Raw genomic sequence first — 18,256 nt, 5'->3', positions numbered from 1 at the left:
CTCCTTTCCTGCTGCGTGGCCCCTGCCCCCAGCATGAGCTGGGTGGCATTATTTAACATCTTCTTCTCCTCCACCTCGTTGCTCCTCCGGTTCTGTGGGCCCCCAGTTCCTTCTTCCCCCTGTTGTAGTTAGGTGTTTGCTCTGTTCTTTGTTTTGATGGTTGTGTTAGGTTAGTGTTAGTGTTCAGTTTAGTTTTAGCGTTAGGGATAGGTTCCTGTTTGTTCTTTAGAGTTAGGCATAGGTTCCTGTTTGTTCTTTAGGGTTAGGTATAGGTTTCTGTTGTTATTTTAGAGTTAGGCATAGGTTAGTGTTCGTACTTACAGTCAGGCATTGGCTGCTACACTCAAGTAAAAGTAACCGCTGCTCCTGGGTAAGCACACAGTGTTGCCATCAGGGCTCAAGCTCAGGCAGCCAGCTGACCGGGGCAGAATTTGTGTTAGACACTGCTCAGTGACAACACCCAGAACAAAGTAGCAAGGATGTGAAGTGCAGGAGACTACTTGCGCTTAGCACATTCTGTCTGCTGTAACAGCATTACTCAAAGATTTCTAATCAGGCCAAGATCTTTGTGATGCAGCAGTTTGTTCATTACTGCCATCATGGGCGCACAACCCTACTGGCGAGGAATGGAAGGCCCTATATGCTGGCCCGACCCTACCCGCAGGGAGGTGTGCTCCCTCCCCTGGGCACGGGTCAGGGACATTGCTGGGAGACTTCCCAGTCTGATCTGTTCTTCTGTCTACTATCCCCTGCTGATAGTTCAGGCTGGCAGTGAAGAAGTTAGTAAAAAAAGCCTGAAGGCTATCAAAGATGATTTCAGGGGACTGGGGCGGGTAATCGAAGGAACAGGTGTGCGGGTGGTTATTGCATCTGTACTTTCAGTGGCAGGGAGGGATACTGAGTTGGACCTAAAAACCCACCTCTTAAACAAATGGTTAAAGAGTCGGTGCAGACATAGGAGTCTTGGTGTTTTTCACCATGGGGCAATTTATTTGGCTCCTGGCATGACAGCTACAGACGGAAGCGGCCTGTCTCAAAGGGGTAAGAGGGTTCTAGCTGAGGAACTGTCAGGACCCCACCAAAAACCTGCACCCTGACTTGTAAAATGGTTACACAGATATAGGTACACCTCATACATAGTCAATGATGTAAGGAAGGACACTGGACACACCTTCGTTGGCTCCACAGCCGCAGTCCAACACGGCGGCCAGGCCCGTCGATCCATTCCTTTGCTTGCTGCCAGTTCCCACAGGGAGTCCTCACTCAGACACCTGAAACAACAACGCACACAAACACATCAGGCAAACAACAGACACGCACACAAACACAAAACGCCCTCCTCGGATCCCGCCACTCACCCTTCCTTTGCCAACTTCTCTCGCTCACCTTCAGGGCAGTGCCAGCCCCTTCAACCCGATCACAGAATCACAGAATGACCCGGGTTGGAAGGGACCTCAAGGATCATGAAGCACCAACCCCCGCCTGGCTGCGGGGCTGTGGCAGCCGGTGTGGCTGGGTGCAGCACGTGGGCATGTGGGAGGGCCTGCAGCAGGGATGTGGGGTGTAATCAGAGTGACTGGAATTCCAATTCAGTCAGAGGTCTTAATTGTAGGTAAGGGTTGAATCCGCCGAGGTGCCGCACAAGGAGAGGCGCTGGGTGCGACTATGGAAAGCAGAGCTTGTGTGTCCCAGGAGGCAGGCGTAGTCAGGTCCCCTTTGGAGCCTGCCGTTGTTGGTGCTCAGCTCAGGAGCCCCATCAGGAGCTGCTGCGTGCTGCGTCTGTGTCACGGACTTATCTAGATCAATATGATTGACTGATCAATCTATGATCTCCAGATGATGTTATGATGTGAAATACCAATAGAAAAAAATACAAAACCACAACAGTATGGCAGCCCAAAAAGATTCCCTTGTGGAAGAAGGGGGAGGGTGAAGGAGGGTGAAGGAGGCCGAGGGCCCTTTACTTGGGGCCGGCTCGTCTGTGCCCTCTTGCTGGCCAGAGAGAAGGGCTGCCCGCTGGGCACAGGGAGCACCTTGTAGCTCCCGTACCATGCCCTGCCCTCCAGCCCCCTCCTCATCCTATGTGGAACTCCAGTGCCAGCAGTGCGGCCGCCATTTTAGAACCCTCTCCATGTCACCATGGTCACCGTTGCCGCATGCCTCTGACAGTTGTGGCAGTTAACAGCCATGCCTGCTGCAAAGAGGGCGAGGGTTGAAGTTTCTGGTGGGAGGATGGAGCTGGGGGCCCTAGGAGTCAGAAGGAGGAGGGGGCCCGCCATGACCATCAGGCAGAGGAGGGGTAAGAGAGCCATTATCCATCATGCCTGGACCAGCCCTGTGACCACCACCCATGTGGAGCCTATGGAGGTGGATCCCCCTCCGGAGGAACCGATGGAGGTGGATCCCCCTCCGGAGGAACCGATGGAGGTGGATCCCCCTCCAGAGGAGCCCATGGACGTGGATCCGCCCGCGGCATAGCTGGCCTGGCACCACACCACCGTGCCAGGCCCCGCGTTGGCATGGTCACAGCTTCACCATCGCTGGTCCAGGCACTCGGCTCCTTTCCTGCTGCGCGGCCCCTGCCCCCAGCATTAGCTGGGTGGCATTATTTAACATCTTCTGCTCCTCCACCTTGTTGCTCCTCTGGTTCTGTGGGCCCCCAGTTCCATCTTCCCCCTGTTAGGTTAGGTGTTTGTTATGTTCTTTTTTGTTGATGGTAGTGTTAAGTTAGTGTTAGTGTTAGTGTTCAGTTTAGTTTTAGTGTTAGGGATAGGTTCCTGTTCGTTTTTTAGAGTTAGGCATAGGTTCCTGTTTGTTCTTTAGGGTTAGGTATAGGTTTTTGTTGTTATTTTAGAGTTAGGTATAGGTTTTTGTTGTTATTTTAGAGTTAGGTATAGGTTTCTGTTGTTATTTTAGAGTTAGGCATAGGTTAGTGTTCGTACTTGCAGTCAGGCATTGGCTGTTACACTCAAGTAAAAGTAACCGCTGCTCCTTGGGTAAGCATGCAGCTGGTTGCTCACCCCGAGCAATGAGTGCGACTGCCCTGACAGTTTGATGACATCTGCGATGAACTGAATTTCCCTCTTGGGACTTTTCCTTTGCAGAACATGGAGGAGCAGAGCGTGAGTGGGCTGAGAAATGGAGCTGGGACTCAGGAGAGCAACACGTGGCTGTGTCCCAGAGCTCCCAAAGTGTGGCCATTGCAAGGTAGGAGTGCCTTACCGAAAGCGTTGTTCAAGCACAGCTCCTGGCACTGTCTGCAACAGATCCGCTCTCTGCGTGCTTTCTTTCAGTCGCTGGTGTTGTGCAGCACAGCCACGGCACGGCCCTCAGTGCGTACGCGAGGAGCGTGGAAAGGTAGGTGGTGAATTTTCATCTTGCTAACGCTAGGATTAGGAATGGTGAGCATTCCTAAAAGAGTGGCCACAAAGGTGTGATCTGCCTCGGGGAGAAGTTGATTCTCGCCTCTTCAGCTTTTCCCTTCTTTTCTGTCCACCTGTCCTTTCCAGCTCCTCCTCCCCTCAGCTGCAAGTGGGGCAGTGCTCGAGTGTGAGGACTCTTCCTTGGCATGCGGTAACAGACAATGCAGATGTGACTTTTGTGTCCTTCCTTGTTCTTGGGTTTGTAGCCCAGGGATATCTTGCGAGCAGCTCTCTAAGTCAGACTGTGCTGGCAGCGTGCGTGAGTGAAATAGTGCCTCTTTTTTCCCTCTTGCAGCAAGCTTGCCGAGGCAAGGCAAGCGCTACTCAGCTGAGGAAGAAAGCCGAGAAGGAAAGCAGAAAGCAACGATGAGGGCTTGAGCAAGAAGCTACAAAGGACAGCAGAACCACCTGCAACGCTTCCTCGGAGGTGGCACCAAGAGCTGCTGACTCAACAGCCCAGTTTACTGGCACAGCCGTGCTTTCCCTGTCATGGACGGTGGAGATGATGGAAGTGAACTGGACAGGAAGGACTTGTGCTGCGTTAGAAGCAATGAGGGCTTCACATAGGCAGGACTTGGTGTATGGCAAGAGCTGGAGACGCTGCGTTCCTTCAGGGTGTGTCTCTTGAGGTCCAGGCCTGGTGTAGGGTTAGGTTGAAATAGGGCTGGCTGGGACTGGAGAGGGAGGAGGTGACGTAGCCCCGGGGTTTGGCTTCTCCTTGGGTCTGACTGGAGGCTGAGTGACTGATTGCTAAGCGGCAATCCTGGGCACTGGGGTTTCATTTTGGGGTGTGGGCGGGGCAATAAATAGAAGCCAAATCTTCTTGTACGCAATAAAATTGAAGCGAACTTTCTAAACCTGGTGCTGCCTCTTTCAGTAGCTGGTCAGAACGTCCCTCGCTCGGGCTGGCAATCGCAGGGCGATGAAGCGGTCGGCTTCACGTCTCTCCCTTGACATGGTGCAGTGCAGGTTTTCCCCCGTTTCCTTGTTGGTCTTCCCAACCTGTGGCCTTTCAGCCAACCCGTAAGTGCTGGTGACAGGCTGTGAGCATCTCCTTGCTCTCTGAGGACTGACAGAAAGAAACCAGAGGAGGGGAAGCAGCCCGGCAGGAAGAAGGGTGTCCCGTGCTCAGCCCCTTGAGTTGGCCTCTCTTCCCTGAGGGCTCTTTCAGCTTCTGATGGATGCACCGTGTGTTGCTGTTTGCCCTGGGAAGCCCAGCTGCACGCTGGCAGCCGTGGCCTGTGCATCAGCCTCCCCTTGAGGCCCAAGGAGTTGTTTGTTTTTATGTATTCACTATTGGTGTGGCATTTTGTTGTTTTGTTCTGCTTAGAGATCAAGGGGTAATTTAACACCGTTGGAAGTCATTGGGGTTCAGGAGTAGCACATGTAGAATTTTGATCATGCAGCAAGTTGTGATTTCTACTGTGTTAAAGAACTGGCACACACATATACGCCTGCAGCCGGAGCTTGATTGACTCTCGTCAATACGGCCTTCCAAAGCCCGGCCCTGGGGAGTTGTCCAAAAATTTTCCAACCTTTTGTATTACCTAAGTTTATTTTAAGCAGACAAGGAGGAGTAATCTCTTAAAGGCTTTTTTAAAGGCATTGGACTAGGTTTTGATTATCACGTCTCAGGAAGCTTCTGCATTCCACCTAGTGCTAATGTGATACATCAAGAGCAGATGACACAAGAGATTCAGGCCTTGCTGCCAGTCTTTTACGAATCAGAACTTTGTTTCATGTTGCCAGATATTGTGGTTTCCTTTTCAGGGGATTCCTTTGCTGTATAATAAGAAGGCCGAGGGCATCCTGGCCTGCATGGGAAACAGTGTTGCCAGCAGGAGCAGAGAGGTGATTGTCCCCCTGTTCTCAGCACTGATGAGGCCGCAGCTCGAGTGCTGTGTTCAGTTTTGGGCCCCTCAGTGCAAGAAAGACATCGAGGCCCTGGAACGCGTTCAGAGGAGGGCAACAAAGCTGGTGAGGGGTCTGGAGCACAGGCCGTATGAGGAGCGGCTGAGGGAGCTGGGATTGTTCAGCCTGGAGAAGAGGAGGCTCAGGGGAGACCTCATTGCTCTCTCTAACTTCCTGAAGGGAGGCTGTAGTGAGCTGGGGCTCGGCCTCTTCTCTCGTGTCATTAATGATAGGACCAGAGGGAATGGCTTCAAGCTGCGACAGGGGAGATTCAGGCTGGACACTACGAGGTATTACTGCTCAGAAAGGGTGGCCAGGCACTGGAATGGACACAGGGAGGTGGTGAAGGGAAGGGGACGAGGGCGAGGAAGGAAGGAAGGGAAGGGGAAGGTAAAGGAAGGAAAGCGAGAGGAAAGACACGAAATGAGACGTGAATTTTGGGTCCTTTTCCGGCAGCCGCCCCCCCCCAACAGGCCCCAGCCCGGCCTGAGCCACGTGACAGTGCCAGTGCCAGTGACAGGAAGTGCTTCCTGCAGGCGGCGGAGAGCACTTCCGGGCCATGGCGGCATGGCGGCCATGAGCGGGGCCGGGAGGAGCGGGCTCTGTGCTGCGAACGGGGTCGGGCCTCGGGGCGGGGGCACGGAGGGGCTGTCGGGGGAGGAGCTCGCGGCGCTGCCGGCACCCAGAGGCGGCTCCCGGGCGGCTCCACGGTCTCGCTGTGCTGCGGAGTCACCCGGCCGGCCCCAAAAGCCTGGAGGCAGAGCCTGAGCCGGCCCCGGCCCGGATCGTGTGGTGCGGCTCCGGCCGTGCTGGGCTGTGCGGCAGGAAGATGACTTGCGGAATCAAACTCTATAACCCAAAGATGGGTTCTAAAGCAGGTATGTTTATTCCAGCGTTGCGCAGCGCCGGGTGCAAGCGGGAGAGCTCCACCAAACTTGCACACCGTAAGGAGAAAAGTGTGTTACAGATATAGGTTAAGCTAATACGTAATCAATAGTCTCCTCCTCAGTTTGATTACATATTCATTACATTCCCTAGGACCCCGTTCCCCGCGACCCTTGCCGTTGTTTTGGGGTGAAATTCTTCTTCTGTTTTCTTCTTGGTGTTATCTGCTGGTATCGTTCTCCCATGTCAGCATCATCTTGCCCGGGGGTATCTAATCCTTCTTCTTGTCAGAGGTCTCCGGACAATTTCTTCTTATCTTTATTGCCCTCTTCTCTGGTTTTATTTTGACTAAGTGTCTGTAATTCCCCCTATCCCTGCACTTTTAAATGTAAACTATCTGCAGTTACCCTTTGTCTCGGATTCTGTGAAGTTCCCCTTTCCCTTTCTATAGCAGAGTGTTACCTTGCCTCCATTTCAGTCTTTGGGTCCCCAGGGAGGCTCTCCCTGGGGGTGTCCCGATTCGAAGGCAGGATTCAATCCCGCCGCAGCCCGTCCATGGCAGGCAAACGCTTCTCTCCTCTGCTCTTGGGACTCAGCAGTGCCAGGGGTTTCACAGCGCGCGTGTTGCAGTGGCTGGCAGCCTCCGTGTGTTTCTCTATTGCATACAGGATCCCATGGTGGAGCCGCGTCAGAAGCAGACGTTGGTGTCTTGTGGCAGGAGCAAGGGCAGTGGAAGCGCTGCCCAGGGCAGGGCGGTGGTGACTGCCATGAGAGCGGAGGTCTGATGCCATCTGCGAGGGATGGGATTTGCATCCGGTGGCTTTTCCGTTGCAGAATGTCCAGCAGCAGAGCGTGAGTGGCCGTGAAATGAAGCTGGGCCCCAGGAGAGCCGCCTGGAGCTGCGTCACGAGCTTCGTGCGTGGCCAGCGCAAGGTAGGTGTGCCTTACTGTAAGCGTGCGCTGAAGCAGTGTTGGTTAAGCACGGCTCACTCCTCTGTCTGCAACAGATGGGCTTTCTGCGCGCTTTATTGCTGTGGCCGTAGAATTCCCTCTTTCTTACCATCTGATCTGTGAAGACTTTTGTGTGGGAAGGTTTTGAGGAATGAGGGAGTAGAAATTGCTTTAGTCACGAGTCATCTGGAAAGGTTTCACAGAAACGGTGACATTTGCAGAAGGAACGTATTGGCATTGGCAGTTGTGCCAAATACTCACTGGGATGGAGAGGAGGGAGTACCTGCAGAAGACCGTTCTCTTCTGGTTTTGAGGAAGCCGGGCAGAGCTCAGATTGCAGCTTAAGCAATGTTCTTTTGTCACACTCTGTGTCCTGTGTTGCGTTCTCTCCTTTCGATTCCAGTTCTCCTGACAGGTTAGGCTTGAATTCAGCATAATATCTGCTTCTCCCTGGGTTCAGGTTCTTTGGGTCTCCTGCCTGCTTTTCTCCCTTTTCTTAATGGAGAGTGGAGTTTCTACCACAGAGCAAAGTTTCGTGATTGACAGAAACAAATATGGAACATATTAGATGAACACAGCTCTGCATTTTTTTCTTCCTCCGAACAGCAAGGGACTCCTGTGCTCTCATTAATATCATCAGTGAGTAGATGCTGCCTTCTGCTGGAGCCTAAAATGCTTTCTGCAGTTGAGTGGTTGGAAACATAGGGTTTTAACTTAAAATTGTTTGCGCAGGGTGAAGGTTGGGAATACAATTAGAATACAGTTACACAGTGCTCTATCCCCAGCACTTTCCATCATTTTTCTTAACACAGCTTACGGTTCATTTCAAAACAAACTAACAAAGATGAACTTGGGTTAGCGTAGCCTCTTTTAAATGATCCTTCTGTGTCTTTTCCAGGCTGGTAGCAGAATGGAGACTTTCCCGAGGCACTGAGGAACAGACACAAGCTTCTTTTGAAGGCTTCAATGAAATTCTGCCCCAGCAGTATCTGTGGTCTTTTGATGCTAAGGAGCTGGACGTAAAGGATTCTTTGACTATTGCCAGATCCAGGCTGCTACAGGTATGTCACGGTTTAAACTAAAAATCCACCTGCGTCCGTGACAGGGACTGTGGGCCCAGCAGGGGCCCTAGGCCGAAAGGAAAAAAAGTTAATTAGGAAAAGAAAACAGCAGCAACAATCTAAGGAGGCACACTTATTTACTAAATTACTATATCGAAATACAGGATAACACAGTATAATACAATATAATTGAAAATTGAGCTAACGAATCAAGCAAAATAGGAGAGAGAATGAGTCCCGAAACCGAGAGGCCTACTGTAAATCTAGGCGAAACGGTGAAGGCTCCCACACACTCCCCTGAACGCCAGAACTCGAAAGACGTCAGTCTAGCCTGCGACAGAGTTAATATAGTGTCCAGGTCCCGTGACCTCGTGTTGTTCTCTGGGAGATGTAGTCTTCTTCTGTAAGTTGCAGATTCAGTAAAATTATTCATGCTTTATATGATGTTATGATGTGGAATACTGATAGCAAAATTACAAAATTATTAAACCATGACAAGGTAATACTTGCATTTCAGTCAGTGTCTGAAGAGCAAAGTTCATTAAGGCTGGCGGTTCTGTTTTCAGGATGTGTGAGAGAAGCCTTATGTATCAGTTAGTATTTGGTTACTGTGTTGGTCTTCACTTTCTTCTTTGCAACCAATTTACACGTTTCTAACGTTAAGATTCTGCCAGCATAAATTTTTTGGCTAACAGTGTTTTTGTAGTCCTTGACAATGTGATTTGCGTGTGTCTAAAGAGTGAGCAACTAGAAAGCAAGGGAGCAAAGAACCAAATATCAGCGGATGGTCAAATTACTGAGTGGAGCAGGTTTTAGCTGCTCTTGGGTTCTCCAAGTTATACTCTACAGCAAAACATCGTATTTCTAGCACAGAATGGTACGGTTAGGTAAAGACAAAGTACGTTGTTAGTTTGAATGTCTAAATACAAATGTTTTCATGAGTGGTATTTCTCTTTTGTGGCCTCTCCACATTTTCTTTGTGAGCGGATGTTATTATTTGCTATGAAAGTTTGAGAGTTTAATATTAAAAACGAGTGTAGTGTGATTGCAGGTGCTTTTAAGTACAGTAGTATTTCAGTACAATAGTCTTGCTGTAGAAGCAAAGTAGTAGGTTGTAGTTTCAATGATTCCATGTGGGTGCCCAGCCCAAAGTGGGGATTCCCTTATGAAAGGAGGGGGAGGGTGAAGGAGGCCGAGGGCCCTTTTCTCGGGGCCAGCTCTCTGTGCCCTCTTGCTGGCCGGAGAGAAGGGCTGCCCGCTGGACACAGGGAGTGCCTTGTAGCTCCCGTGCCGTGCCCTGCCCTCCAGCCCCCTCCTCATCCTATGCGGAACACCACTCCCAGCAGCACAGGTGCCATTTTGGAATCTTCCCCATGTCACAGCTGTCACCTTGGTTGCTGCGGCTCCACCCGACTCACTCACCTCTGAGAGTGCTGGGCAGGTAGCAGCCATGTCCAGCACGAAGCGAGGGCGAGAGGAATGTAGTGAGGATTTAAGTGGGAGAAGGAGCTGGGGGCCCCAGAACCGAAGAGGAGGAGGGTGCCCGCCATAACCATCAAATGGAGGAGGGGGAAAGGAGCCCGTTTCCATCATGCCTGGACCAGCCCTGTGACCACCACCCATGTGGAGCCGATGGAGGTGGATCCCCCTCCGGAGGAACCGATGGAGGTGGATCCCCCTCCAGAGGAGCCCATGGACGTGGATCCGCCCGCGGCATAGCTGGCCTGGCACCACACCACCGTGGTCATGGTCATGACCGTTGGCATGGTCACAGCTTCACCATCGCTGGTCCAGGCACTCGGCTCCTTTCCTGCTGCGTGGCCCCTGCCCCCAGCATGAGCTGGGTGGCATTATTTAACATCTTCTTCTCCTCCACCTCGTTGCTCCTCCGGTTCTGTGGGCCCCCAGTTCCTTCTTCCCCCTGTTGTAGTTAGGTGTTTGCTCTGTTCTTTGTTTTGATGGTTGTGTTAGGTTAGTGTTAGTGTTCAGTTTAGTTTTAGCGTTAGGGATAGGTTCCTGTTTGTTCTTTAGAGTTAGGCATAGGTTCCTGTTTGTTCTTTAGGGTTAGGTATAGGTTTCTGTTGTTATTTTAGAGTTAGGCATAGGTTAGTGTTCGTACTTACAGTCAGGCATTGGCTGCTACACTCAAGTAAAAGTAACCGCTGCTCCTGGGTAAGCACACAGTGTTGCCATCAGGGCTCAAGCTCAGGCAGCCAGCTGACCGGGGCAGAATTTGTGTTAGACACTGCTCAGTGACAACACCCAGAACAAAGTAGCAAGGATGTGAAGTGCAGGAGACTACTTGCGCTTAGCACATTCTGTCTGCTGTAACAGCATTACTCAAAGATTTCTAATCAGGCCAAGATCTTTGTGATGCAGCAGTTTGTTCATTACTGCCATCATGGGCGCACAACCCTACTGGCGAGGAATGGAAGGCCCTATATGCTGGCCCGACCCTACCCGCAGGGAGGTGTGCTCCCTCCCCTGGGCACGGGTCAGGGACATTGCTGGGAGACTTCCCAGTCTGATCTGCCCTTCTGTCTACTATCCCCTGCTGATAGTTCAGGCTGGCAGTGAAGAAGTTAGTAAAAAAAGCCTGAAGGCTATCAAAGATGATTTCAGGGGACTGGGGCGGGTAATCGAAGGAACAGGTGTGCGGGTGGTTATTGCATCTGTACTTTCAGTGGCAGGGAGGGATACTGAGTTGGACCTAAAAACCCACCTCTTAAACAAATGGTTAAAGAGTCGGTGCAGACATAGGAGTCTTGGTGGTTTTCACCATGGGGCAATTTATTTGGCTCCTGGCATGACAGCTACAGACGGAAGCGGCCTGTCTCAAAGGGGTAAGAGGGTTCTAGCTGAGGAACTGTCAGGACCCCACCAAAAACCTGCACCCTGACTTGTAAAATGGTTACACAGATATAGGTACACCTCATACATAGTCAATGATGTAAGGAAGGACACTGGACACACCTTCGTTGGCTCCACAGCCGCAGTCCAACACGGCGGCCAGGCCCGTCGATCCATTCCTTTGCTTGCTGCCAGTTCCCACAGGGAGTCCTCACTCAGACACCTGAAACAACAACGCACACAAACACATCAGGCAAACAACAGACACGCACACAAACACAAAACGCCCTCCTCGGATCCCGCCACTCACCCTTCCTTTGCCAACTTCTCTCGCTCACCTTCAGGGCAGTGCCAGCCCCTTCAACCCGATCACAGAATCACAGAATGACCCGGGTTGGAAGGGACCTCAAGGATCATGAAGCACCAACCCCCGCCTGGCTGCGGGGCTGTGGCAGCCGGTGTGGCTGGGTGCAGCACGTGGGCATGTGGGAGGGCCTGCAGCAGGGATGTGGGGTGTAATCAGAGTGACTGGAATTCCAATTCAGTCAGAGGTCTTAATTGTAGGTAAGGGTTGAATCCGCCGAGGTGCCGCACAAGGAGAGGCGCTGGGTGCGACTATGGAAAGCAGAGCTTGTGTGTCCCAGGAGGCAGGCGTAGTCAGGTCCCCTTTGGAGCCTGCCGTTGTTGGTGCTCAGCTCAGGAGCCCCATCAGGAGCTGCTGCGTGCTGCGTCTGTGTCACGGACTTATCTAGATCAATATGATTGACTGATCAATCTATGATCTCCAGATGATGTTATGATGTGAAATACCAATAGAAAAAAATACAAAACCACAACAGTATGGCAGCCCAAAAAGATTCCCTTGTGGAAGAAGGGGGAGGGTGAAGGAGGGTGAAGGAGGCCGAGGGCCCTTTACTTGGGGCCGGCTCGTCTGTGCCCTCTTGCTGGCCAGAGAGAAGGGCTGCCCGCTGGGCACAGGGAGCACCTTGTAGCTCCCGTACCATGCCCTGCCCTCCAGCCCCCTCCTCATCCTATGTGGAACTCCAGTGCCAGCAGTGCGGCCGCCATTTTAGAACCCTCTCCATGTCACCATGGTCACCGTTGCCGCATGCCTCTGACAGTTGTGGCAGTTAACAGCCATGCCTGCTGCAAAGAGGGCGAGGGTTGAAGTTTCTGGTGGGAGGATGGAGCTGGGGGCCCTAGGAGTCAGAAGGAGGAGGGGGCCCGCCATGACCATCAGGCAGAGGAGGGGTAAGAGAGCCATTATCCATCATGCCTGGACCAGCCCTGTGACCACCACCCATGTGGAGCCTATGGAGGTGGATCCCCCTCCGGAGGAACCGATGGAGGTGGATCCCCCTCCGGAGGAACCGATGGAGGTGGATCCCCCTCCGGAGGAACCGATGGAGGTGGATCCCCCTCCAGAGGAGCCCATGGACGTGGATCCGCCCGCGGCATAGCTGGCCTGGCACCACACCACCGTGCCAGGCCCCGCGTTGGCATGGTCACAGCTTCACCATCGCTGGTCCAGGCACTCGGCTCCTTTCCTGCTGCGCGGCCCCTGCCCCCAGCATTAGCTGGGTGGCATTATTTAACATCTTCTGCTCCTCCACCTTGTTGCTCCTCTGGTTCTGTGGGCCCCCAGTTCCATCTTCCCCCTGTTAGGTTAGGTGTTTGTTATGTTCTTTTTTGTTGATGGTAGTGTTAAGTTAGTGTTAGTGTTAGTGTTCAGTTTAGTTTTAGTGTTAGGGATAGGTTCCTGTTCGTTTTTTAGAGTTAGGCATAGGTTCCTGTTTGTTCTTTAGGGTTAGGTATAGGTTTTTGTTGTTATTTTAGAGTTAGGTATAGGTTTTTGTTGTTATTTTAGAGTTAGGTATAGGTTTCTGTTGTTATTTTAGAGTTAGGCATAGGTTAGTGTTCGTACTTGCAGTCAGGCATTGGCTGTTACACTCAAGTAAAAGTAACCGCTGCTCCTTGGGTAAGCATGCAGCTGGTTGCTCACCCCGAGCAATGAGTGCGACTGCCCTGACAGTTTGATGACATCTGCGATGAACTGAATTTCCCTCTTGGGACTTTTCCTTTGCAGAACATGGAGGAGCAGAGCGTGAGTGGGCTGAGAAATGGAGCTGGGACTCAGGAGAGCAACACGTGGCTGTGTCCCAGAGCTCCCAAAGTGTGGCCATTGCAAGGTAGGAGTGCCTTACCGAAAGCGTTGTTCAAGCACAGCTCCTGGCACTGTCTGCAACAGATCCGCTCTCTGCGTGCTTTCTTTCAGTCGCTGGTGTTGTGCAGCACAGCCACGGCACGGCCCTCAGTGCGTACGCGAGGAGCGTGGAAAGGTAGGTGGTGAATTTTCATCTTGCTAACGCTAGGATTAGGAATGGTGAGCATTCCTAAAAGAGTGGCCACAAAGGTGTGATCTGCCTCGGGGAGAAGTTGATTCTCGCCTCTTCAGCTTTTCCCTTCTTTTCTGTCCACCTGTCCTTTCCAGCTCCTCCTCCCCTCAGCTGCAAGTGGGGCAGTGCTCGAGTGTGAGGACTCTTCCTTGGCATGCGGTAACAGACAATGCAGATGTGACTTTTGTGTCCTTCCTTGTTCTTGGGTTTGTAGCCCAGGGATATCTTGCGAGCAGCTCTCTAAGTCAGACTGTGCTGGCAGCGTGCGTGAGTGAAATAGTGCCTCTTTTTTCCCTCTTGCAGCAAGCTTGCCGAGGCAAGGCAAGCGCTACTCAGCTGAGGAAGAAAGCCGAGAAGGAAAGCAGAAAGCAACGATGAGGGCTTGAGCAAGAAGCTACAAAGGACAGCAGAACCACCTGCAACGCTTCCTCGGAGGTGGCACCAAGAGCTGCTGACTCAACAGCCCAGTTTACTGGCACAGCCGTGCTTTCCCTGTCATGGACGGTGGAGATGATGGAAGTGAACTGGACAGGAAGGACTTGTGCTGCGTTAGAAGCAATGAGGGCTTCACATAGGCAGGACTTGGTGTATGGCAAGAGCTGGAGACGCTGCGTTCCTTCAGGGTGTGTCTCTTGAGGTCCAGGCCTGGTGTAGGGTTAGGTTGAAATAGGGCTGGCTGGGACTGGAGAGGGAGGAGGTGACGTAGCCCCGGGGTTTGGCTTCTCCTTGGGTCTGACTGGAGGCTGAGTGACTGATTGCTAAGCGGCAATCCTGGGCACTGGGGTTTCATTTTGGGGTGTGGGCGGGGCAATAAATAGAAGCCAAATCTTCTTGTACGCAATAAAATTGAAGCGAACTTTCTAAACCTGGTGCTGCCTCTTTCAGTAGCTGGTCAGAACGTCCCTCGCTCGGGCTGGCAATCGCAGGGCGATGAAGCGGTCGGCTTCACGTCTCTCCCTTGACATGGTGCAGTGCAGGTTTTCCCCCGTTTCCTTGTTGGTCTTCCCAACCTGTGGCCTTTCAGCCAACCCGTAAGTGCTGGTGACAGGCTGTGAGCATCTCCTTGCTCTCTGAGGACTGACAGAAAGAAACCAGAGGAGGGGAAGCAGCCCGGCAGGAAGAAGGGTGTCCCGTGCTCAGCCCCTTGAGTTGGCCTCTCTTCCCTGAGGGCTCTTTCAGCTTCTGATGGATGCACCGTGTGTTGCTGTTTGCCCTGGGAAGCCCAGCTGCACGCTGGCAGCCGTGGCCTGTGCATCAGCCTCCCCTTGAGGCCCAAGGAGTTGTTTGTTTTTATGTATTCACTATTGGTGTGGCATTTTGTTGTTTTGTTCTGCTTAGAGATCAAGGGGTAATTTAACACCGTTGGAAGTCATTGGGGTTCAGGAGTAGCACATGTAGAATTTTGATCATGCAGCAAGTTGTGATTTCTACTGTGTTAAAGAACTGGCACACACATATACGCCTGCAGCCGGAGCTTGATTGACTCTCGTCAATACGGCCTTCCAAAGCCCGGCCCTGGGGAGTTGTCCAAAAATTTTCCAACCTTTTGTATTACCTAAGTTTATTTTAAGCAGACAAGGAGGAGTAATCTCTTAAAGGCTTTTTTAAAGGCATTGGACTAGGTTTTGATTATCACGTCTCAGGAAGCTTCTGCATTCCACCTAGTGCTAATGTGATACATCAAGAGCAGATGACACAAGAGATTCAGGCCTTGCTGCCAGTCTTTTACGAATCAGAACTTTGTTTCATGTTGCCAGATATTGTGGTTTCCTTTTCAGGGGATTCCTTTGCTGTATAATAAGAAGGCCGAGGGCATCCTGGCCTGCATGGGAAACAGTGTTGCCAGCAGGAGCAGAGAGGTGATTGTCCCCCTGTTCTCAGCACTGATGAGGCCGCAGCTCGAGTGCTGTGTTCAGTTTTGGGCCCCTCAGTGCAAGAAAGACATCGAGGCCCTGGAACGCGTTCAGAGGAGGGCAACAAAGCTGGTGAGGGGTCTGGAGCACAGGCCGTATGAGGAGCGGCTGAGGGAGCTGGGATTGTTCAGCCTGGAGAAGAGGAGGCTCAGGGGAGACCTCATTGCTCTCTCTAACTTCCTGAAGGGAGGCTGTAGTGAGCTGGGGCTCGGCCTCTTCTCTCGTGTCATTAATGATAGGACCAGAGGGAATGGCTTCAAGCTGCGACAGGGGAGATTCAGGCTGGACACTACGAGGTATTACTGCTCAGAAAGGGTGGCCAGGCACTGGAATGGACACAGGGAGGTGGTGAAGGGAAGGGGACGAGGGCGAGGAAGGAAGGAAGGGAAGGGGAAGGTAAAGGAAGGAAAGCGAGAGGAAAGACACGAAATGAGACGTGAATTTTGGGTCCTTTTCCGGCAGCCGCCCCCCCCCAACAGGCCCCAGCCCGGCCTGAGCCACGTGACAGTGCCAGTGCCAGTGACAGGAAGTGCTTCCTGCAGGCGGCGGAGAGCACTTCCGGGCCATGGCGGCATGGCGGCCATGAGCGGGGCCGGGAGGAGCGGGCTCTGTGCTGCGAACGGGGTCGGGCCTCGGGGCGGGGGCACGGAGGGGCTGTCGGGGGAGGAGCTCGCGGCGCTGCCGGCACCCAGAGGCGGCTCCCGGGCGGCTCCACGGTCTCGCTGTGCTGCGGAGTCACCCGGCCGGCCCCAAAAGCCTGGAGGCAGAGCCTGAGCCGGCCCCGGCCCGGATCGTGTGGTGCGGCTCCGGCCGTGCTGGGCTGTGCGGCAGGAAGATGACTTGCGGAATCAAACTCTATAACCCAAAGATGGGTTCTAAAGCAGGTATGTTTATTCCAGCGTTGCGCAGCGCCGGGTGCAAGCGGGAGAGCTCCACCAAACTTGCACACCGTAAGGAGAAAAGTGTGTTACAGATATAGGTTAAGCTAATACGTAATCAATAGTCTCCTCCTCAGTTTGATTACATATTCATTACATTCCCTAGGACCCCGTTCCCCGCGACCCTTGCCGTTGTTTTGGGGTGAAATTCTTCTTCTGTTTTCTTCTTGGTGTTATCTGCTGGTATCGTTCTCCCATGTCAGCATCATCTTGCCCGGGGGTATCTAATCCTTCTTCTTGTCAGAGGTCTCCGGACAATTTCTTCTTATCTTTATTGCCCTCTTCTCTGGTTTTATTTTGACTAAGTGTCTGTAATTCCCCCTATCCCTGCACTTTTAAATGTAAACTATCTGCAGTTACCCTTTGTCTCGGATTCTGTGAAGTTCCCCTTTCCCTTTCTATAGCAGAGTGTTACCTTGCCTCCATTTCAGTCTTTGGGTCCCCAGGGAGGCTCTCCCTGGGGGTGTCCCGATTCGAAGGCAGGATTCAATCCCGCCGCAGCCCGTCCATGGCAGGCAAACGCTTCTCTCCTCTGCTCTTGGGACTCAGCAGTGCCAGGGGTTTCACAGCGCGCGTGTTGCAGTGGCTGGCAGCCTCCGTGTGTTTCTCTATTGCATACAGGATCCCATGGTGGAGCCGCGTCAGAAGCAGACGTTGGTGTCTTGTGGCAGGAGCAAGGGCAGTGGAAGCGCTGCCCAGGGCAGGGCGGTGGTGACTGCCATGAGAGCGGAGGTCTGATGCCATCTGCGAGGGATGGGATTTGCATCCGGTGGCTTTTCCGTTGCAGAATGTCCAGCAGCAGAGCGTGAGTGGCCGTGAAATGAAGCTGGGCCCCAGGAGAGCCGCCTGGAGCTGCGTCACGAGCTTCGTGCGTGGCCAGCGCAAGGTAGGTGTGCCTTACTGTAAGCGTGCGCTGAAGCAGTGTTGGTTAAGCACGGCTCACTCCTCTGTCTGCAACAGATGGGCTTTCTGCGCGCTTTATTGCTGTGGCCGTAGAATTCCCTCTTTCTTACCATCTGATCTGTGAAGGCTTTTGTGTGGGAAGGTTTTGAGGAATGAGGGAGTAGAAATTGCTTTAGTCACGAGTCATCTGGAAAGGTTTCACAGAAACGGTGACATTTGCAGAAGGAACGTATTGGCATTGGCAGTTGTGCCAAATACTCACTGGGATGGAGAGGAGGGAGTACCTGCAGAAGACCGTTCTCTTCTGGTTTTGAGGAAGCCGGGCAGAGCTCAGATTGCAGCTTAAGCAATGTTCTTTTGTCACACTCTGTGTCCTGTGTTGCGTTCTCTCCTTTCGATTCCAGTTCTCCTGACAGGTTAGGCTTGAATTCAGCATAATATCTGCTTCTCCCTGGGTTCAGGTTCTTTGGGTCTCCTGCCTGCTTTTCTCCCTTTTCTTAATGGAGAGTGGAGTTTCTACCACAGAGCAAAGTTTCGTGATTGACAGAAACAAATATGGAACATATTAGATGAACACAGCTCTGCATTTTTTTCTTCCTCCGAACAGCAAGGGACTCCTGTGCTCTCATTAATATCATCAGTGAGTAGATGCTGCCTTCTGCTGGAGCCTAAAATGCTTTCTGCAGTTGAGTGGTTGGAAACATAGGGTTTTAACTTAAAATTGTTTGCGCAGGGTGAAGGTTGGGAATACAATTAGAATACAGTTACACAGTGCTCTATCCCCAGAACTTTCCATCATTTTTCTTAACACAGCTTACGGTTCATTTCAAAACAAACTAACAAAGATGAACTTGGGTTAGCGTAGCCTCTTTTAAATGATCCTTCTGTGTCTTTTCCAGGCTGGTAGCAGAATGGAGACTTTCCTGAGGCACTGGGGAACAGACACAAGCTTCTTTTGAAGGCTTCAATGAAATTCTGCCCCAGCAGTATCTGTGGTCTTTTGATGCTAAGGAGCTGGACGTAAAG

At 52.2% G+C, this 18,256-nt stretch overlaps 1 protein-coding gene across 1 annotated transcript in view; it reads left to right on the top strand.

Moving 5' to 3' along the window:
• LOC146758316 (uncharacterized) overlaps positions 1–18,256 on the top strand; it is a 107,841-nt gene that overhangs the window by 43,186 nt on the left and 46,399 nt on the right. The window lies entirely within an intron of this gene.

The sequence above is a fragment of the Coturnix japonica genome, chromosome 15 (assembly GCF_054131305.1).
Source record: "Coturnix japonica strain WE chromosome 15, WE-NBRP24, whole genome shotgun sequence".
NCBI lineage: Eukaryota > Metazoa > Chordata > Aves > Galliformes > Phasianidae > Coturnix > Coturnix japonica.
The sequence above is the reverse complement of the archived record's forward strand: the minus strand, read 5'-3'. Positions and strand labels throughout refer to the sequence as shown.